This window comes from Lepus europaeus, chromosome 4 (assembly GCF_033115175.1).
Source record: "Lepus europaeus isolate LE1 chromosome 4, mLepTim1.pri, whole genome shotgun sequence".
In the NCBI taxonomy this organism is placed as follows: domain Eukaryota; kingdom Metazoa; phylum Chordata; class Mammalia; order Lagomorpha; family Leporidae; genus Lepus; species Lepus europaeus.
In genome coordinates this window covers 134225207-134248422 of record NC_084830.1, presented here as the reverse complement: position 1 = coordinate 134248422, position 23216 = coordinate 134225207, and the positions used below count along the sequence as shown (strand labels likewise).

Here is a 23216-nt window from a genome sequence, read left to right as displayed (position 1 = left end):
TTATCTGCTTTGTGCGTGAGGACTCTTTCAGTTTGTAATTTGCAAAATTTCTTCTCACACTGAAAAAAGTGGAGGGCGGGATGATTAGAGGATTGATGGTGTCGGGGGGATTTGAAGGGTGGACCTCAGCCACAACAGGATCCATGGGTTCACATTCATGTTGATTCTGTATCTTTCTGTCTCTCAGCTCTGCCAGCTGCTTCTTTATTCTCAAGCTCTCTTCAGGAGCAGGATACTGGCAGCCAAGAACTGTTTCATTCGTTAAGCTCTTAATCTTTGAGAAATCGAAGGTATCTTCCATGACAGCTCTGCCAAGATGACGCCAATTAGCCTACTGTGGCTCCTGTGTGCATTTCTGAGCAATTGCTGTGGATGAGGTACAGGGAATACTCTGATTGGTCAGGACGAGGTCATGCGGTTCCCTGTAAAGTCACGGGGCTGGGCAGAGTCCACTCCCTGGCACCACACGGACGGAGTAAAATTACTAGGGAATAAAAAAAGGGATGGTTCACAAAAGGAGGGAATTCCATGCAGACAAATGTCTCCGTGGGAGTACATTTAAAGCCTTAGCACACTGTTAGGATTACTAACAATTTACACATGGGAGTTAAAAGCAAAACGGAACCAAAGTAACTTCATGCCTTATTATTTCTCACAACTCTCTGATGTTCAGTCCAACTTGACTACCCCACAAAAAGCTGTCAATCAAAACCCTGTCCACAGTTTGGAGGTTCTGTTCAAATGCTGCCTCTTTTGGAAATCTCCTTAGCTGGCAGGCGTCAGAGACTCTGCCCCCTCTACAGTTCCTGCAGCAAGACTCACCTGGCACCTTCTATTCTATGCCTTACAGATGCATTATTGTGCCCTGTGTTCCCCTGCTGCCAACTACCTCCAGATTAAAAGATCAGAAAATATGGGTCAGTGTTATGGTATAGCCGATGAAGCTGCTGCCTGCGTTGCCAGAATCCCATATGGGCACTGGCTCATGTCCTGGCTGCTCTGCTTCCAGCCCAGCTCCCTGCTAATGACCTGGAAAAGCAGCAGAGGATGGCCCAGGTGTTTGGCCCCTGCTACCCATGCGGGAGACCTGGAAGAAGCTCCTAGCTTCAGCCTAGCCCACCCCTGGCCATTATGGCCATCTGGAGAGTAAACCAGCAGAAGAAAGATCTGTTTTCATTCCCTCTCTCTCTGTAACTGTCTTTCAAATAAATAAATCTCTCTTTTTTTTATTTCACAGGCAGAGTTATAGGCAGTGAGAGAGAGACAGAGAGAAAGGTCTTCCTTCCGCTGGTTCACTTCCCAAATGGCTGCTACAGCCGGCGCTGCACTGATCCGAAGCCAGGAGCCAGGTGCCTCCTCCCAGTCTCCCATGCGGGTGCAGGGGCCCAAGCACTTGGGCCATCCTCCACTGCCTTCCTGGGCCACAGCAGAGAGCTGGACTGAAAGAGGAGCAACCGGGACTAGAACCCAGAGCTCATATGGGATGCCGGCGCGGCACCGCAGGTGGAGGATTAACTAAATGAACAACGGCGCTGGCCCTGTAAATAAATCTCTTAAAAAAAAAAAAAGAAAAGAAAAGAATTAAAGAGAGTAAGGGAACTAGAGAAGGAGGAAGAAAAGGAGGGACTCTGAATTCGGCGATTCTTCCCTTATAGCACTTATCTCCTTGTTATTTATTTCTTTTCTCTTTCTCCTTCTGGACTTGGGTTTCCTGAGGGCAATAACTGTATTGTTCAACGATGCCCTCTTGAATAGTGGATCCATGAATGAATAAATGAATGAATGACTTTATAGAGCTGGGTGTACGTCATTGATTACATAAAGTGCTCCCTTGTCCCAATAGGAAAGAATTCCTAAGAATGAATACATTAAAGACAGTTGAGTGATCAAAAATTTTATAATAGTAGGTGCCATTACCCTGTTCAAAACAGATGGATCGCACTACATTTCTGTATTGTATAAGAGTTTGTTTTGATATGATAAACTACTACCGTATAAGGCTGCTTAGACTCCCAATTCCTCTTACATTCATTTGTAACCGGTTTTCCACGTCTGCTGAAGACACAGAGGTGCATCAAATGGTATGCACAAACCTTCTGGGACCCTATCCCTCTACCCCCAGCACTTTGATTTCTGTAAATTTCCCTTAATTGTTTTAGGCTTTGTTTTGGTTTTTTTGTTTTTGTTTTTGTTTTTTTTTTTTTTTTTTTTTTGCTACATCCCCATATTACCAGAAAGCCCATAAACTTCAGTTATAATAAAGTTCTATTTACAGCAAAAATGAGACGGGAGCAGGTTGTAGCGACTTGCCTGTGAAAAGGGAGAAGTGAGAGGGCTGTGGAGACTTGTTCTGTGCAAACTGGGAGGAGAGCGGGCTGTAGGGACTTGCCCCATGTCCATCCTGGCTGTGGATCCCCAAGTAAGACACAGGGCTCTCTTTGGTTCTCATGAAGCACTCCAAGTAAAAGACATGTTCTTGTGTGTTCTGCAAATAATAAAGTGGCAAGCTCATTCTGTAGGCTTTTGTTCTTTCTGACAAGATTGTTCAGAAAAACGAAAAACTAGAAGAACTGCATTTCAGCCACCAGTTGTAATCATTCAGTTTTCCTTTTAGAAATAGACTGCTCTGGTTTGTCAATGGCATTTTTCCTAAGGCCATGTCTGATAGTGTAGGTTGCCATCAAGTGAAGAGTGCTGTGAGTTCACCTGGCTGTGTGGGCCCACACCAACCCCACAGGAAATACTCCTTTGACCCACTGTGTTAGAAATCATCTTTTTTATTTAAGACTTATTTGATTGATTTGAAAGGCACAGTCAGAAAGAGAGAGAGAGAAAGAGAGAGAGAGAGACATCTTCCATCCACTGGTTCCTCCCCAAATGGCCACAATGGTCAGGGCTGGACCAGGCCAAAACCTGGGAACCTGGAACTCAATGTGGGTCTCCCATATGGGTGACAAGTTGCCCAAGTACTTGGGCCATCTTCTACTGGCTCCCCAAGTGCATTATCAGGGAGCCAGATAGGAAGTGGAGCAGCCAGATTCAAACCAACCATGCAATACAGGATGCCGACACTGCAGGTAGCAGCTTAACCCACTGCACCACACGCTGGCCCCAGAGATGTCTGAGCCATCTTCACTCTGTCTACAGCCATCACTGTTTGGAATAGTGTGGTCACAGTGTCCTGTTAAACTAAGAGAAGGAAAAGAAAGTCAAAATTCAATTGTGTTCATTTCAATAAACATTGTCTTTTGTGGAGAGCATTGGACTGGGCATTGTGGGATTTTCGAAATTGAAAAGAACTAATGTCCACACGACCTAGTCTAAGCATCAGTCATCCTTTCAACACATATTTATTTGTTAGCCTCCGTCTGCCAGAAGGCTCGCTAGGGCCATGCGTGTACTGTGGAAAAGAATGCAGATGGCATCTCCACACTGATGGAGGGTGCAGTCCCTTCGGAGAGATGTTAGATAATAAAACACAAATAAATATGTGATTTTAGAATGTGATTTTTTAATGTTTGTAATATGCAAAAGTCTTGCAAAGTTCTGACCTATTTGAGGAGGGATGTTTTGGATAGTATTTAAGGAGGAAGGAATTAAAATAAGAATATGGGTTCCAAGAAAGTATTTTGTGAGATCATGAAGGATACATAAGGATGAGGCAAGTAAAGAGCTGGGTAGATGTACTTGAGGCAGAGAGAGTAGCAGACTGTGCAGAAGTCCCCAAGAGGGGAGACTGAATTGTTCAAGGATCTGACCGCGGGTGGAGAGAGGAGGGACCGTCTGATGTTAAGTATCTGGGAAGCCACTGAAAGGTTTCAAGCAGGAACAGCATGTAAGATCCAGTTTACACTTTCTGAACATTGTTCTGGCTGCCCTGAATGAGAACAAAGCAAAGCTGGAGGGTCCAAGCAGCGGAAGGTGGGCCAGAGAGGCACTGGTGGCAGTGCAAACAAGAAAAGTGGCATTCTTGTACATGATAACTACTTTTGGAAACTCAGTTTCCTCTATTGTAAAAGTGGAATCAGTAACACCCGCATCCCGGGCTGTGAGAAGAAAGGAAGACAGAGTATGTGATGAGCCTGTGACAATGCTTGACCTGGTGGAAATGCTAAATAAGTGTTCACTAGCAATAGTTATTGTTTTATTATTTCCAGGCTAGCAGGAATCATCTAAACACAAGCCTGCCTCTTTTCTGTACTGACAACCCTCTAGACCAGGGTTCCAGTTCACAAGAATTAGAATATGCATTCTCGGAGCTGGCGTTGTGGCGCAACAGGTAAAGCCACCGCCTGCCAGTTTCCCATATGGGGGCCAGTTCATGTCCCAGCAGCTCCACTTCTGATCCAGCTCTCTGCTCATGTGCCGGGGAGAGCAGCAGTAGATAGCCCATGTACCTGGGCCCCTGCACTCAGGTGGGAGATCCAGAAGAAGCTCCTGGTTCCCGGCTTTGGCCTGGCCCAACCCTGACCATTGTGGCCATTTGGGGAGTGAACCAGCAGATGGACGATATCTCTTTCTCTCTGTAACTGTGACTTTGAAATAAAAATAACATAATTCTTAAAAAAAAAAAAATAAGTAAGTAAGTATCCAACACTGCACCTGATGTCAGAGGGAGGCATGACAGAAAGATAGGATTTGGTTCTGGCACTGAAAACAATCTGGATTTCATCAGTGGAAATGAGGAGTTGCTAAGCTGAATCCTCACGGAACAAATAAAAGCGATCGCTTTCTAAGTAGAGACCCAGAGATCCCTCAAGGAATAGGAAGTCTCTGCTTTTATACTGGCAATGGAAATCCTCCGATGGGCAGAGAAGTCTTAGCGTGAGTGGAACACTGCTTAAGGCTCCTGTTTAGGCCACTGCTTCAAAACAATGGTTATGTGTGCAGGAAGGGCTCCAAAGGCATAAGCAAACTCTAAACAGCTCTCGGACTCCCCATGCATGAATCCTGTCCCATTCAGTCTCTGACCACTAAAAGCAATCTATTCACTCTATCAGTGAAACAAAGATGCCTCAAGGAAAAAAATTCCACCCACTGCCAAAAAGGAAGCCGTATTTATTCAGTACCTGCCACGTGCTAGACCCCCCGTCGGAGGAATTATTTCTCTGTTTTGTAGAGGAGAAGTGACTCGGTGAGCTTCAGGGATGTCCCTGTGCTCACAGAGATTGTGCGTGGCTGAGTAGGGTGTGAACTCGGGTCTGTCCACCACCACGGGGCCGGGGTCTCAACCAGCATGCGGGACTGTCTGCTTTCTAGGACTTTCAGAAGCTGAGTATGTGGGGAATTGTCCCTCTAGAAAAGATATCCTCACAACTTCACCTTCCAGGCATTCATGAAGTCCTGACCCTAGGAAAAGCTGTGTCGACAGCCAGGTGCAATGTCCTGCAAGGTACACAGACTCCATCAGATGCTCGAGAGGGCCCGTAACCCCCCAGATGTTAGGCACTTGACCTAATCTGCTGGGATTTAAAATGCATGTCCTTACTGCTGTAATAAGGTCACTTGTGAAATACCATGCAGTGCTTACCAGTGTTTGTGCACAGATGCTCAAACACTGCCACATTGTGTACGAAAGAAAACACTGGAAACAATCCAAAAACCCTTCAATAGGGACTTAATGAAACAATGATATATCCGCACAACAGAATATTACAGTCATTTTAAAAATGAGGTAGCTCTAAATAGTCTAATAAAATATGCCCACAGAGTACAGCTAACTGAAGAAAATAAGAGGTAGAACATATCTACATATTTTTGTTAAAAAAATTACATCTATATATATATGTTTATGAATATATGTGGGGTTTGTATATGAGTGTACTTCAGAGTGTTTATGGAAGACATATATTATGAAAAAATTATGCATGAATTTTAAGTTTTTGTACCAAAGTAAAATATATCTTTTTAAATATATATTTATCTTATTCATTTTTTGAAAGGTAGGGAGACAAAGACAGAGTACTTCCATCTGCTGCTTCCTGCCCCAGTGCGGCACAACAGCCAGGGCTCACGCTGGGGGCTGGGAACTCAGAAGAGTCTCTCATGTGAGTGGCAGGGGTGGAACATTACACCTGAGCCCTCACCTACCGCCTCCCAGTGTGACATGAGCAGGAAGGTGGAATTGGGAGTAGAGCCAGGACTCCAATCAGGTACTCCAATATGGTTTGCAGGAGTTCCAAGTGGTATCCACTACATCAAACACTCCCCCTAAGTAGTCTTCTAATTCACCTTCCATGAATTTTTGAGCTATCTTCATACATACGTTTGTGTGCATCTGAAAAATACCCAGTACCTTATCCATAATAAAAATATAATGTGATCCTCCTATATGATTTTAAATTTTTAGTAGCCACATTTAAAAAATAAAAGTAAAATTAAGTTTAATATATTTTATTTAATATAATTATTATTTCAACAAGTAATCAATGTAAAAACACTATTAATAAAATGTTACATTCTTTTTTCATACCAACTCTTTAAAAGCTAGTGCATATTTTTTATTTACAGCACATTCTAGCTCTAACTAGCCACATTTTAAGTGCTCATTAACCACTTGTAGCTAGTGGCTACCATATTGGACAGTGTAGTTTGGAAGTATATATTTCAAACTGTGGACACAAGTTGTCTTGACCAGGGAGTGGAATTAGAAAAGAGAGCAAAAGAGAAATTAATATTTTCTTTATGCATTCTATAGTGTCTATATTTCTTTATGGAGGACACAAATTGTTTTTCACACACACACATACATATATACATACATACATATATGTGTGTGTGTGTGTTCTGTGTGTTCATGGCCAAAGGTGTGGAGTACATATACGCTGTTGCCAAGCAGATAAACCAAGCCATGGAGTATTTATTAAACATTTGCAGTGTGAGCTGGACCCTACTGAGGTGATAAAAAGGCAGAAGACCCAATTCCTGCCTCAAGTTAAGAATCTTACTGGAAGTAAAGATTTATTTATAGAAAAATGAGATGAAGAAGCTCAAGGCTAAATGTCATCAGCAAGTCAGCCACGTAGGACCAACAGTGCCATGGGAGTCGGAGAAAGGGGAGCTGGTGGGGAATGAGAGGGAAGGGGTGGGGAGAGGATGAAGAAGCAGAAGGTGTCCACTCTGGGCAGAGTGGAACAGGCAGACTTGAGTCCCCTGCATACTGATGGTGATGGAAAAGTGTGGAGGGCAGATTCCAGCATGCCCAGATTCTTAACAGGCTAATCCTCCGCCTAGCAGCACCAGCACACCGGGTTCTAGTCCCGATCGGGGCGCCGGATTCTGCCCCGGTTGCCCCTCTTCCAGGCCAGCTCTCTGCTGTGGCCAGGGAGTGCAGTGGAGGATGGCCCAGTGCTTGGGCCCTGCACCCCATGGGAGACCAGGAGAAGCACCTGGCTCCTGCCATCGGATCAGCGCGGTGCGCCGGCCATAGCGCGCCAGCCACGGTGGCCATTGGAGGGTGAACCAACGGCAAAAGGAAGACCTTTCTCTCTGTCTCTCTCTCTCACTGTCCACTCTGCCTGTCAAAAATAAAAAAATTTAAAAAAATTTAAAAAAGAAGTTCATGGTCGCATCCACAGAGTGAGAAGGCAAAGGGGAGTACAGGAAAGGGAAACCCATGCTGTGCGTTGGCAAGGAGGAGCAGTCCATTGCGATGGGAGGGGGCAGTAGGCATTCTACCAAGGGGCACATGGTCTCCAGCACTGCAGGTGGCCTTGGGCAGGAGGTAGCCTTTGTAAGTACATTCTTCCTCCCAGTCCTTTGATCGGAGAACTCTACTTTCCCAGGAAACAAGAGATTCAAGTACAAAATAAAGCTGCTCGTATTGTCTAATAATAATGATCATGGCTAATTATGACCAAGCCCTTACTCACTGTAGTTTTACATGCACTAATTCATTTAATCCTCACCAAAAAAAAAAAAAAAAAAAAAAAAAAAACTTTGGCAGAGGTACCGTTATCATCTCATTTTAGAGAACAGGAAACTGAGGTTCAAGAAGATTAAGTGGCCTGTTTTTCCAGATTCTCACTGCCAGTCAGGGCTGGAGCTGGTATTTGGTATATCTGTACCCAGACCAACCCTCTTGACCGCAAAGCTACATCCTCTCCCCTTCCTTGGTTAGTGACTGAACCCTATCTGACCCTCAGTAAAAGAAAGGAAAGATTCTTTCTGTTCCCAAGCAACTGGAAACGGCCCGAGTTCAGAGCTGCGAGAATTTTTTTAAAAAAAGGAAGTGATTGTTACAGACTTGACATGTATCAGAAGAGGTGCTGATAATTTATGAGCGTGTAATTTTCACTGACATGGTTACAAATGCAATTTGATCTCCACATTATTCTTAGAGCAATTGAAAATAAGGGGGAAAAGCAATCTCTTTATGAAATGTTGAGTCGTTTTCAAATCCTAAGGAATATTAATGGGCACCTTGTTCCAAAGCCCCGCAGAGTCTAAATGGTCTCTGTCCTTGAGACTTCCTTAGCATTGAGCTGGTTGTGCTCTGACCAGGGCTCCATTTGTCCCTGCAAGGACTTAGCAATGCAGCCCAAAGCAACCTGTGAATATTAACTTTCATGGCTATGTCTGAACTTAACTCTGCAAGGAGCCATATTTGTTACATCTGCAGACCTAGCCCTTGGGCTTGAAAACTTATCCTGCCCACAAAAGCTGCCTAGCTGGCTTTATTGGGTTGTAAGTAAATGAAGCAACAGGCCAATAAACAATAACCTGCCTTGTTCCCTCCTCTTGGATCCAGCCGTTGGAACGGCCTATTCCAGTTATAGGACCCAGCCTAGAAGCTAAGGTCATTTCACCTTCTAAATGACCATCCTAAGTGGGATGCCACCTGACAGATGTGGAAACCAAAGCTGAGAACAGGTGCATTGTTTTTCCAAGCTCTCTCAGCTGTTAAATGGTTTGAAAGTCTGTGTTTAGTCCTCACTATGATGATGCTTTCCAGGGCGGGACAGGCCAAGCAGAAATGTATAAAGCATGCAGCGCAAGGAAAGACTAATGAGAGTCAGTTATTCTACTCAGCAGTCCACAAGGGTTGGCCAGGATGCCAGCTATGGCCTGCCATGTGCTAAATATTACAGTGAGTACTGAAGAAGAAAATTCCATGGTCCTAGATGACCCTAGTGAATGTTGATAAACAAAGCTATTACTTCTGGAAAGGCCAGACCTGAGGCTTGTATTGGATAAGTACTGACAGTAGTGATCATGGGATGCCTGATGGTTTTTGAGCATTTACCAAGTTCTCAGCAGGACAGATGCACTATCTCATCTGGTCCTGCAGCAGGGCATGAGGTTGGTGTTGTTATCATGCCCATTTTAAAGAGGAGGAGACTGAGCCAAGCTCACCTGACTGTAAGTGGGAAAGCTGAGATTTCAATCCAGCTTTTTATGTGTCTTGGGAAATACAGTCAGACAGACCTGATCCTTCTGTTCTGCTCACCGTCTGGCCATCTTGGGCATATTAACTTAGCATCAATGCATCTGAAAAAGAAAATGAACCTTTGATATCAAATTTCTTAAAAATTAAAGAAGATAGAAAGGTCACGGTCTTAATTATAGGAGGAGGAGAACACCGGGGATACTCTAGGATCTCAGCACAGTAGCAGAAGCTCCATTTCAGCTGCTCAGGTCCGCCACCTGCTAAGGACATGAGTGCAGAGACAAATGGGGGATGTGCCCCGCCCGCAACACCACCACCACCTGCTCCCTGTAGGTCAGGCTCCAGCGTGCCAGTCACATGACAATCACCAGTGGCCACCCAGAGCCATGGGAGGGAGCATGGACTGAGTGTGAAGTCCTCTCCCCACCTGAGCGCTGTCTCAGGGGCTGTTACAGGAAACAAGCATGTGCTGAACCCATTAGCACAGAGGTAGTTGTCTGCTCTGTGACTGCTCCTACATTGTCAGTAGCCTTCTGGGAGACACGGAAGCTGCTTAAATTATCTTTATCCTCAAAGGTCTGGCATCACAGCAAGTCCCACAATCTGTTTGCTGAAAGGATTTTGTGGGTAAGCAGAATCAAGCAGAGTCAGGCAATACCTTGATCCTAGCTTGAGCTCCAAAGGGGCTGAACTTTGTTCTATTTGCCTCAGTATTCATGGTGCCAGAATACAGAACCAGACAAGAGCATTATGGGAGGAAGCCAAATGTGAATGCTGCCGTTAAGGAACTATGGTCTGGTGGGGTGACCTAGGTACATAAACATGCAATTAAAATGCAGTGTAATGAGGATCTTATTGAGGCCATAAAGGATTCCGTGGAGAGACACCCAACCTGGGCTTGGGGTCAGGAAAGGCTTTCAGGAGTGAATGACACAACTGGAAAGATGAGTGACATTAGCTAGGTGGAGTAGCAGAAGTTTCAGAATGGGAAAAATGGCATGCACAAAGACTTTCAAGCAAGAGAGAATTCAGAAATTAGAGGACAAGAGAAACCATGAAGCTAAAGTGGCTGGCAGTGGCCTTTAGACCACATTGAGGGTCTGGATCTTATCTTAAGGGCAGTATGGAGACTGCTAAAAAGTTCTGAGTTGATGGGGTCAGCACTGTGGTGCAGGTAAGATCTCCTACAATGCCAGCATCCCATATGGGCACCAGTTTGAGTCCTGACTGTTCCCTTCTGTTCCATCCCACTGCTAATGTACCTGGGCCCTGCTACCCAAGTGGGAGACCTGGGTGGAGTTTCAGGTTCCTGGCTTCAACCTTGCTCAGCCCTGGCCTTTGTGGCCATTTAGATAGTGAGCCATCAGATGGAAATCTCTGTGTGTGTGTGTGTGTGTGTCACTCTCTCCCTCTGCCTTTTAAATAAATAAAAATAAAAGTTCTAAGCTGAAAAATGATATAGTTTAGGAGCTGGGTGTTTTCAATATTATCTTCCACACCATTTAAGAAAATCAGTGGTTATGGCCGGCGCCGTGGCTCAGTAGGCTAATCCTCCGCCTTGCGGCGCCGGCACACCAGATTCTAGTCCCGGTCGGGGCACCGATCCTGTCCCGGTTGCCCCTCTTCCAGGCCAGCTCTCTGCTGTAGCCAGGGAGTGCAGTGGAGGATGGCCCAAGTCCTTGGGCCCTGCACCCCATGGGAGACCAGGAGAAGCACCGGCCATTGGAGGGTGAGCCAGCGGCAAAAAGGAAGACCTTTCTCTCTGTCTCCCTCTACTGTCCACTCTGCCTGTCAAAAAAAAAAAAAAAAAAAAGAAAGAAAGAAAGAAAAGAAAAGAAAATCAGTGATTGTGAAACCAATGAGTTTCTCTCCAAAATAAGTCTTTGGAATCTCCCTCATTCTTTCAAACTTTTGGTCACATCTGTGATAATTGCTGGAATGTCCCAAAGTAGGTTTATCATTCAAAGAAGGAGGAGAAAGCGCTAAAAATCTCTCTTGATCCATGCAGCAGGAAAGAGATGGTGCTTCCTTCATGCTACAAAAACAACTCCAGCTTCCCCTAGGTCTTTCTCCAAGGATCCTTGAATCCATTCAACCCAAATCAATCTATTTTTTCGTTGCTGTTGTTTGTTTGTTTCTTATAGTTTTTTTGGTTTTTTGTGTTTTTTTTTATAGGCAGAGTTAGTCAGTGAGAGAGACAGAGAGAAAGGTCTTCCTTCCATTGGTTCACCCCTCAAATGGCTGCTCTGGCTGGTGCACTGTGCCATTCCGAAGCCAGGAGCCAGGTGCTTCCTCCTGGTCTCCCATGCGGGTGCAGGGCCCAAACACTTGGGCCATCCTCCACTGCCTTTCCAGGCCACAGCAGAGAGCTGGACTGGAAGAGGAGCAACTGGGACAGAATCCGGCGCCCAACTGAGACTAGAACCGGAGTACCAGTGCCACAGGCGGAGGATTAGCCTAGTGAGCCACGGCGCCGGCCTCTTATAGTTTTGACCATGAGACAAAATTGCCTTATCCTAAATATTTCAGCAATGGATGTACAGGAGTCTATGTCTGGGTCTATGTAACACTTACTAAGCATGTATTATCTACAAGGTGCTGAGAAAGTTGTCTTCCCAAGCATTTTACCTCATTTCTTCTTCCTCCAGACTCCAAGAGAAAATGAGAGTTCAAAGAAGTGAAGTGGCCCAAGGTCACAAGAAATAAAAAATAAAACCAGGATCCATACTTGTTTCTAGCAGATGCCATCGTTGAGAAAGAGGGAGGGAAAGGAGGGCAAAAGAGAAGACAGATAAAGGAGAGCAAACAGAGCTGATGCAAATTTGTTCCTACAAGAGTTGGCAATCAGTAAGGCAACCTGTAGGTCCACAATTCATTGGATTGGTTTCAACAGGAACCACCCAATTTAAAAAAAAAAAAAAAAGCCTTGAACTGAAGACCACAGATGAGTCTCATGCTCCTGCTCCCAGTTGTGGCCCACCTGGACTTTTCAGTCTAGAGACAAACACAGCCAGGGTGTGTTCAGAACCTTGGAGGCATCCGGCTCACCAGGAAGCATCTCGCATGCGTGTTCTGCCAAACTTCTGTGAGAGCACACCTGGGCCCAGGCAGCTAGACCAGGGCCCGGGCTTGTTTTTCACAGCTCATTTGCAATGTCCTGTTCTATTCCTGGACGTGGTGTCCTTCCCAGCTGACACTGGAGCTCAAGTTCCCAGTAGCCACTTTTAACGAGATGGCTCCAAAAGTGCTGCTCAGCATCAACCCTGGGAAAGCAGAATTTCCCAACACCTGCTCTAAGAGGGAAGGCTGAATGCGGCACAGCCATGACTGCCCTCTTAGCTGACCGGAGTCTCTTGTCTTAAAGGGGAAGCTGCAGACACCCTCATGCACACGCAAGGTGACTCGTGGCAATATGGGGGAAGAAATGTGGTTAGAAACTGGATCCCTCTTGCCCCAGTCCTGGGCAGATGGGTCAGCTTGTCCCACCCTCACCCCCAGCTCCCTGCACAATGACTCAACGAAGCCCCCAGCTGGTTCCCTCGGTACACTTCTAGCCCACTTATCCAGAAAGAGAGATGAGCAAAACCTATTATTTTGTGGTTTACAATCTACCAGGCTGGAGTAAAACCAAACAACAGAGTTGTGTGATATTCAAACTCTTACCCTCTTACCCTCAATGGAGAATCCAAAGAAACGGGAGACACTGTGCTCTCATGGCTGGGCGGTGCCTGGCTTGGCCATTTGTGACCTGTGGGGTTTTAGGCACATCCCTGCTCTGTACCTCATGTTCCCTACGTGTAAACTGAAGACAGTGAGCGGTCCTAGCCCTTGGACTGCTGTGCAGCTTCAGTGAGGCACTGCACTAGGACAAGTCCCAACGGCTCAGTAAGTCTCACTGAAGGTGGACACCCAGTAACGGATGCATGAAAGTAGCCTGACTCTTAGCCCATGTCTGCCTTTCCTGAGAGGCAGCTTGAGATGTTTTGTTACCTCCACGTTCACCTTGAGGACAGAAACTCTCCCCGCCTCACACGTGACAATGGCCGGGCATATTCATAGGAGAAGGTTGCAGAGACTAAGTTAAATCTGTGCAAACGGGAGAGCCAACACCAGGACTGGCTTCTGCAGAGAGTCTGTATATACTAACTGGGGCCCTCCCGCTACCTCCCCAACCTGCGGATTTGCAAAATAGAAGATACTCAAGTCAGAAAAGCCGACTGGTAAAGTTGTGCTTGTGAAAACAGAGAGCCGGCAGTAAATCAACATGTTCTGATTAGGAGCATTAATCCAGGATTTACCTCATTTTCCTTCCTAGTTTTGTTTTGTATAATATTTAGGAGGAAGGAGGTAGTTAAGAGAGAAGGGTGTTGTAAAAAAAAAAAAAAAAAAAACTTCTAAATTCATTAACTGAATTCCAGAGGACTATGGGAGCAGCCTCATAAGGATCCTGCACCAATAGCAGAGAAGTTGTAACTAGTTCACTTAGGGTAATTATAGGGCAGCCTTGTGCCAGGCTTTAAAGATAGACTTTGATACGTTTCTTTTTTCATTTGCCTTCTGCTATGTGCAGGGAGAGGCTCTGGCTCTGGGATTCCCGCCAGAGCTAACTGGGGCCAACTGGAGAGACGGGCACCAAGATCTGGCTCCTGTTTCCTTGTGTTCAGACTGTTGGGAACATCAACATCTTATCCAAGTGGTCTCCTGGGGAAAACTCACAGCCTAGAACCTAAATCCTCCCAGCAAACAGATGGCAAAGCCATGCCCCCAAGGAAGACCGTGGTGAGATACACAGCTTAGGATTTTATTGCAGAAGTGTGGCCTCGAGACCAGCAGTATCGGCATCACCTGGGAACTGGAGAGAAATGCATATGCTTGGGCTCCCTCTCAGATCTACTGCCTAAGAAACTCTGGGGGTGGAGTTCAGTAATCTGTGTACCAGCTGGTTCTGATGCACCCTAAAACATGGGACATGATGTTGAAGAGCTTTCTCTTATAGCTTTGTCTAGAAAGTAGGCATTACTTTGAAAGGGACATTTATTCACATAAAGCATATTCACACATATTCACACATGACCTTTGGAACTGGGCAGAATCAGGCTCTGCCATCCACCAATCATAGGACTTCAGACAAGTGACTTAAATGCTCCAAGCAGTAATGTGCTGGAAAATGTTTGACAAGCGACTCTGGGGGAACTGTAGTGCTTGCTCATTCTCATGGCATAAATTCTCCTATCTCGGGCACTTTTCAGCTATCAACATGTGTCAGCTATCTCAAATGATTCATGAAAATTTATCAATTCACTGTCATATGCCTGGAGAAGCTGCCTCTAACACTCTGTTATCTGAAAGACAATTTCTTCTTCTTTCCAATGGATGAATAACAGTGTTTATCTCATAGGGTTTGTTGGGAGGCTGAAGTGAGAAAACATTATCAGATGTTTATTGATTTAGACACTATTGTTCCTTCCATTTTGTGTATGAGGAAACTGAGCTCAAATAACTAAGCTGAAGTCTCACAGTTAACAAGTGGGAGAATCTGAGTTTGAGTCCGGAGCCTGCTAGAACACAGACATTAGCGACCTCTTTCCGTAACGCTCAGCACGGGGGAATGTTCAAGAACTAGTGGTTATGATCATGACACGCGGCAACTTCCGCAGCACCTCTTCACGTTGGAAGTGAAACATCTCAGCACCAGAAGCCACATCCATTTACTCCTGGGAGCAAGGGCCAAGTTGTCTGCTGGGAGAGCCAGCTGTTGGTTTCTCATGGCAATACATGATGGGAGCTATAGCTGACAACCACAGTTAATGCAGCAACTGAGACTCATTTTAACAGCTGTAAGTGCCTCTCCTTCCCAGATCAATGAAGTCTATGCTTTTCAGGCTTTATCTGTGTGTGTGCGCTAATATATGGGCAATGTTGAAAAAGAGCATGGACATTGCATGCTATGAAAAACTATGCATAGATTTCAAAAATGTTTAATTCTGTTTTCTACCAACTTTTGAAGTACTCTCATATATGTGTGTACACACACACACACACAGGTTTTATTTGGGTGTTAGTATACATATTTTTTAACCTAAGAATGCACTGCAGACATCGTTGCAGTCATGGTTCACACCAACCTTTCCCATTTTCTCCAAAGTAGCTTCCATAGCAGTACTCCACAGTAGTTACTTAGCGTCATTTACTTAACCAGTTCGCGATAGAAGGGCATTTATGCTGTTTCCAATTCTTCACTATTACAGATGGCCCTGCAGCCTGTCTTTTACATAGTCTCGAGCATTTGTCTGTAGAAGAGATTCCTAAAACTAGGATTCCTTGGGTTCAAGAGAACCCAGCGTTGTACCCAAATCACTTCTCAATGTGCAATTTCAAGTTGCCATCATTAAGGAAGATACCAATTGCCCATAACCTCACCAACATTGAGTGTTCTAATGATTTGTTTAAATTTTTATTATGAAATTTCTAAATATAAAAATAGACAAGATCATAATAACCAACACCTATGTACCCATCATCCAGCTTCAACAATTATAAAGATAAGGCTAATCATAGTTCATCTGTAACTCATTCACTTTCTTCACTTACTAAATTAAGGCAAAGCCTGTATATACTACTTTTTCATAAGTAAACCCTACAGTAGGTACCTTTAGTAGATATTCTATTTTTGATATTTATTTATTTATCATTTAAAAGAGTTATAGAAAGAGAGGGAGAGACAGAGGGAGAGAGATCTTCCATCCACCAGTTCACTCCCCAGCTGCACACAGCAACCAGGGCTGAACCAGGCCAAAGCCAGGAGCCAGGAGCTTCATCTGGTTCTTCCATGTGGGTGGAAGGGGCCTACGCACTTGGGCCATCTTCCACTGCTTTCCCAGGTCATTACCAGTGAGATGGATCAGAAATGGAGCAGGTGGGATATGAACCAGCACCCACATGGGATGCCAGTGTCACAAGCAGCAGCCTAAACCACTACACCACAATGTTAGCCCCAAGATTTTTATTTTTTAACATGACTTTAACCCTGTTATCACACTTAAAAATCCTTGCTATCATCAAATATCTAGTGTTCATATTTCCACAACCGTCACATAATTTTTTAATACTTTGTTTGAATCGGGATCTACCAGCACACACACATTGCAGTTGTTTGATATGCCTCCTAAACCTCTTAAACTCTATTCCCCCGCCCCCGACACACACACACACTCCTCCTCTTTTTCCCCATGTGCAATATATTTATTAGAGGGAGGGGATCATTTGTAGCTTCCCACTATCTGAATTTTTTTTGCAACCCTGTGGTGTCATTTAATCTGTTTTTCAGTCCAAGTATTTCTTTTAACTGGTAGATATGGAGTTATGCTGTCCAGTACAATAGCCACTAACCACGTGTGGCTATTCAAATGCAGGCTTAATTAAATGTAAATAAACATTGAAATTCAGTTCCTCTGTTGCCTTGGTCACATGGCAAATGCTTGACAACCACATCTGGGTAGTATCTGCTGCACTGGACGGTACACAATAGCCGGCTTCCATCACGGCAGAAGTTCTGTTGGACAACAATGTTTCTGGAGGCGTCACTAGATCCTCTGATGATTGTTAAATTATTCTTTCTTATGTGCACTGAGAGCAAAGAGGAGCACCGGGAAGCGTTTGTTACTAGACAGGCTCGGGTGATAAAAGGGAAGCCATGAATATGTGCTGGGCTCTGTGCACCTGTCTTCAATGCCTCAGGTGTGTCTGTGAGTCTGTGGGGATGAAGTGTCAGCAGCTCCCCAGGATACAAGTAGCCCTAACCTTTCTGCCTCCTCTGAGGGAAACTGAGGGAATCGGTGCTCATCTGGGCGGTTCAGTCCTGTAGTCACTGTAACATCTGCTAGTTCCTGCCCATTCCTACACATTCCTCCTCTCCTCAGGGTGCAGGTACCTCTGTAGGCTTCTTCCTGGCTGTGTGTGTGTGTGTGTGTGTCCTGGCAGGTGTGTAATGAGCACACCGAACAGGTTCTTCAGCTTGTTTCTGTGTCACTTTGTCAAGACAGAGCTGGTGAGCACCTGCAGCCGGCCATTGGCAAGGGCTGGCTGGCTGTGCCTTCCAGCAGCAGCTGGCCCAGTCCCTGAAAAAACCTCAGCCAGTCTGGAGGAAACTGGCTACTTGGTAATAGTGGTAAAACGCAGTGTATAAAATTTAGAATTGGGACACTATCATTCATAGATTCATTCTATGAAATATGCTGGAAACAGGTGTTGTGGCACAATGGGTGAAGATACCACTTTGGACACCCGCATCCTGTATCAGGGTGCCTGGTTCAAGGTACAGCTACTCTACTTCTGATTCAGCTTTCTGCTAATATACCGGGGAGGCAGCATATGTTGGCCCAAGTACTTGAGTTCCTGCTGCCCAGGTGGCAGGTGGCGGGTGGCAGACCAAGATGGAGTTCCTGGTTCCTGGCTTTGGCCTGGACCAACCTTGGCTCTTGCCGCCATTTAAGGAGTGAATCAGTGGATGGAGAGTCAATCATACTCTCTCTCTGTGTCTCTCTCTGTCTCTCTCTCTCTCCCTCTCTGCCTTTCAAATCAATTGATTAAAATAAAAATGACTTTTTGGGCCACTGTGCTGGGCAGTAAAACGAGGAGGCAGATCAATAAACAGGCTATTTCCACATTATTTGACAAGTACCGTGATGAAAGTACTGGAGAGTCTCATAAAGCCATGTGAGAGAAAGCCCTGACCGTGTCGGGAACATTCAGGGATGTGATATCTAAGCTGAGACCAAAAAGACAAGTAGCAATTGAGCAGGAGAAGGAGAAGGTAGAGTATAAAAAGAACATTCTGGGAAGAACTTAATGGGTGAGAATGTGAGAATGCATGGGCCACTGGTAGTACTTGCAAAGATGTTTGGTTTGGCTGTAATGGGTAGTATGAGTGGAGAACAGCCAGAGAGGAATTATTAAAACAGTAAACCCAGCTCTGTGAGCTGAGCCGAATCTTGTCTCCCCATTCCTCAATTTCCTCTCCCACCAAATAAGCAAGTAATGCCACACAACATTGTAGTTAGAGCCCAATGACATAGCAGATGCAAGAGCATTTTGCAGGGAAAGTTAGTGCTGCTAACCAGGAGCAAGGCTGCACTAGACAGGCTGCCGTTTGGGGGGGCACTGGAACCAGCTTCCACCAACACCCCCAAACTCCACATTCCATGCCGGCATACTGGAAGCAAGGCAGCAGGATTCATACCACAGAAGCCCGCAAATGTTACAAGCCAGAAACTGTTTCTTTTTTTTTTTTTTTTTTTTTTTTTGACAGGCAGAGTGGACAGTGAGAGAGAGACAGAGAGAAAGGTCTTCCTTTTTGCCATTGGTTCACCCTCCAATGGCCGCCGCGGTAGCGCGCTGCAGCCGGCGCACCGCGCTGATCCGATGGCAGGAGCCAGGTGCTTCTCCTGGTCTCCCATGGAGTGCAGGGCCCAAGGACTTGGAGAAACTGTTTCTTTTTTAACCAGGGGTGGGGTGGGGTGAGGGGATTGTTCTACCAGCACACTGAGTGAGGGTAAAAGTAACAAGAAGAGTAGTCACACCCTGCAGCAGAAATTAAGGAATATCTACCCATAACAGAAAACAAAAACAAAAGAGTTTGGCATGATTTTTGAGAGGGACTCTATAATTCTGCCATTTGGACTGGCCCACCCAAAGCCAGCCCTAGGGACAAGAATAAGAGGCCACTCTTGAATGCCAACCCATTCCCTGATATGCCAGATGAGTGTCATTGACACCAGCTCATGGAAAGGAGATTGAAGCCTCTCAGATCAACAGCTGCTGAGAGCTGCTTTCTTTGGCTCTTGTGGCCAGTGATAAATTGGATTTCAGTGCTGTGGCTAGGCGGAAAAAGATAGCTCCTTGCTCTCTCCTACTCCCTTTCCTGGAGCTGCCAGCTGGCGATTTTTTGTCACTCATCATGATTGCCTGAAGTGGAGATTACACACTTAGTGCAGAGGGCATGTAGGGAAAAAAAGAAAAAAGCTTCAACAAGCAGGAGTCTCCAAGCTAGGTATCAGTTGGAAAAAAAAATTACAATTGCAATACAGGATGAAAAGTGCTGTGATACGTCAAGTATTGGGTGCAAAGTCTCAAAGAGGATGACCCAACATACCTTAGGAGAAAGATACTGGAAAGGCTTTCCACTTCATTTAATTGTTTTAGTCGTATTTATTTCTCTTATTTATTTGAGAGGGAGAGAGAGAGTTACATAGACAGATACAGACATAACTCAAAGCGTGGTTAAAATTACTGAGCCTTTCTAAAGGATAGCCTAGAAAAATACTATATGTATCTGTGGCTATGTGCCTGGATACTCCCTAATTTGGGGAAAATAATTAGTTGGGTATGTTGTAGTTTTGTGTCAGGAGCAGTGATGACAAATATCAAGGTTTGGAGTTCAAATGGCATGGTTTTAGCGAATATTAATTCACGCATTGAACAAATAAATGGGTGCTTGCTGGTCACTGCTGGAATGTAAATCCTGTAAAGATGAAAGGTGGCCTTTCTTGTTTGTTGTAGGCACACTGAACGTTTTTGTTGAAGGAAGGAGTGGATGGCATCCCCTTGCCAGGCACAGGGGTATAAGAACAAGTCACGCAGACCCTGAAACTGAGGAGCTGACAGTCTGGTGCACAGACAAGGCAACAGCAATTGCAAACAGTGCTATAAAGAGGAAAGCATAAGGTGCAAGGGTTCACAAAAAGGAAGACGCAACTCAGGCTTGGGGAAGGAAATGAGAAAGGCTTTTAAAAAAAAAATATTCATTTGAGAGAAACACAGTAAACATAATGAGCCAGACAATAGAGTTCCCATCTGCTGGTTCTATCCAGAAATTCAATCAGGGAATTGAATCCAGGTCTCCCAAATGAGTGTCAGAGACTCAAATGAGTGAGCCATCACCTGCTGCCTCCCAGAGCCTGCATTAGCAGGAAGTTGTAATTGGGAGTGGAGACAGAACTCCAAGCCAGGCACTCTCATTCTGAATATGGGTGTCCCGGCTGGCGCCGTGGCTCAATAGGCTAATCCTCTGCCTGTGGCACCAGCACCTGGGGTTCTAGTCCCTGTCAGGGTGCCAGATTCTGTCCCGGTTGCTCCTCTTCCAGTCCAGCTCTCTGCTGTGGCCCGGGAGTGCAGGGGAGGATGGCCCAAGTGCTTGGGCCCTGCACGCACATGGGAGACCAGGAGAAGCACCTGGCTCCTGGCTTCAGATCAGCGCAGTGTGCCGGCCACAGCAGCTATTGGGGGGTGAACCAACGGCAAAGGAAGACCTTTCTCTCTGTCTCTCTCTCTCACTGTCCACTCTGCCTGTCCAAAAAAAAAAAATAATAAAAATTTTAAAAATGAATATGGGTGTCCCAACCAATGACTTAACTCCTGGGCCAGATGTTCACCCCAAATAAGACTTTCTGAACACACGTAGAGGACAATGCCAAAGATATTGGCACCTATCTGGATATGACTTTAGGGACAAAGAACCATCAACCTATTCTACAAGTTCTCATTTTTTGAACAGAGACTATTAGCTCTATTTCAGAGTGAAAAAGATTGTAAAAAACTGCTGGGGTACTTTGATAGCCTAACCATCAGTGATAGCTTTCATTTCTCAGAGACTTTCAGACAGTTTTCCTGAATTTGGCCCTTCTACTAACAGAAAAGACCCAGTACCCAGAGGGACAGATGACATGTGGGTCTTTAGCATCTCCTTGATACACAGTCACCTTCTACTTCCATGGAGTCCAACTCCATGCTTCATCTGCAAGGTCCTATCTTTTCCTTTTGGTATAAGTGAGAGGAGTGCTCTGAATTGTTATTTGAACCAGGTAAATGGCATACTTCCACAAAATCCTGATGCTGAAACATCTTGGCTCCAAGGACAGCTGAACGGAAAGAGAGGATTTTTTTTTAAGATGTATTTACTTATTTTTAATATCAGAATTAGAGCAAGAAAGAGGGAGAGGCAGAGGAAGAGAGAAATCTTCCATTGGCTGATTCACTCCCCAGATAGCTGCAACAGCCAGCACTGAGCTAGGCCAAAGCCAGGAGCCAAGAGCTTCTTTCATATTTCTCACATGATTGGCAGGGGCCCAAGGACTTGGGCCATCTTCCACTGCATTTCCTAGATCATTATCAGGGAGCTGGATCAGAAGTGGAGCAGCCAGGACACCAATCAGTGCCCACATGGGATGCCAGCATCACAGGCAGCAGCTTTACCCACTACACCACAATGCTGGCCCGGAATAGAAAAATTCTAACTTCCTACGGGTTGGTGTCTCCAAAAAACATCAAGGCAATTTTTCCTCTGGTGTCAGTAAATTAAAGTGAAAATATGCACATACAAACACACACACACATACGCACACACATACACACACGTACAAGTCTTGATGGATGGAGACCTTGAAGTAAGTTGTTTGAGGTGCAACTTTTAACAATGGAGGACGAGATCGGCCACATTAGCTCTCCTCTTCAAAGCCTGTGGCACAGCAGGTAAAGCTGCCACTTGCAGCGCCAGCATCCCATATGGGCACCGGTTCTAGTCCCAGCTGCTCCACTTCTGAGCCAGCTCTCTGCTATGGCCTAGGAAAGCAGTGAAAGATGGTCCAAGTCCTTGGGCCCCTGCACCTGTGTGGGAGACCCAGAAGAAGCTCCTAGCTCCTGCTTCGGACAGGCCCAGCTCCGGCCGTTGTGGCCATTTGGGCAGTGAACCAATGGACGGAAGACCTCTCTCTTTCTCTCTCTCACTGTCTGTAACTCCCCACCCATGACTCAATATTTTGCAGCTTTAGTTTCATCCACTCCATCACCTTTATTTCAGGATTATTTAAAAAATTCTCCTGGAGCTTCAATCTTTCGCCTTAAGAAGCTCTTTTATAGGAACAGGTGTTTAGCCCACATCAGACTGCCTGGGTTCAGTTCCCAACTCCAGCTTTTGACTCCTGCAGCTTCCTGCCAATGCAGGAAGACCCTGGGAGACAGCACTTGATGGCTGAAGTCGTTGGGTCTGTGTCACTCAAGTGGGAGACCTGGACTGTATTCCTGGTTGCCGGCTCTGGTCTCAATCCAGACCTAGCCATTGTAGGCATTTGGAGTTTCTTTCTCTCTTCCCCAACGCCTCAAATAAATTTAAAATGTTAAAAACATTCAAAAGCTTGTTATCTATAGAATGGAAGGAACAGTGAACAACACCTTCCCTGCACCACAGATGAGGAAAACAAGGCCCAGGAGAGCCGCTCTGGCTCGCTCAAAGACACCCCCAGGCCAGAGGGCCCATTTTCAGAAGCCGCCTTCTGTTTGCCTGGGTCATGTTGTCACTAGTCCTTCCTCGTTCAACTCCAGAGACTTCCACATCGAAGAGAAAGAGAGAAAACAACTCGGAAAGCCAGGGCACAGCATCCAGAGTTGTGCTGCTTTGTTTTCCTAAGGCAGGAGACAGGTGACAGTGGGAGGCTCATTCAACTCACTCTTCTTCCCTCACCATGGTGGGTTTGGCTCAGTTTCTCAAACACTGGGGGAAAGACTGGCCCACCAATGCCACACCTATTGGGAAAGCTCGCCATGGAAATGGGGATAATGGAAGGGAGTGGAGGAGGGAGCGCTCCCCCTTGTCCTCAGGATGCCGCATACCAACCCCACTTTCCCGCAGGTGTCCTGTGCCCTCCTGTGGGAACAGCTGGTGACAAAAATGCTTTGGTTCCCTGGGGAGTTCAGTGCTATTCCACTGAACATCTGTAAGACTTATCACCCAGCCCATTTCAAGAACATTCCCAAGCTATTTACTGAGAACCAGCTT

The 23216-nt window shown here is 45.5% G+C and overlaps 1 protein-coding gene across 3 annotated transcripts in view; it reads left to right on the top strand.

The window, feature by feature from the left end:
* Positions 1-23216, top strand: part of SH3RF2 (SH3 domain containing ring finger 2) — a 133545-nt gene that overhangs the window by 22199 nt on the left and 88130 nt on the right. The gene's annotated exons all lie outside the window — the stretch shown is intronic.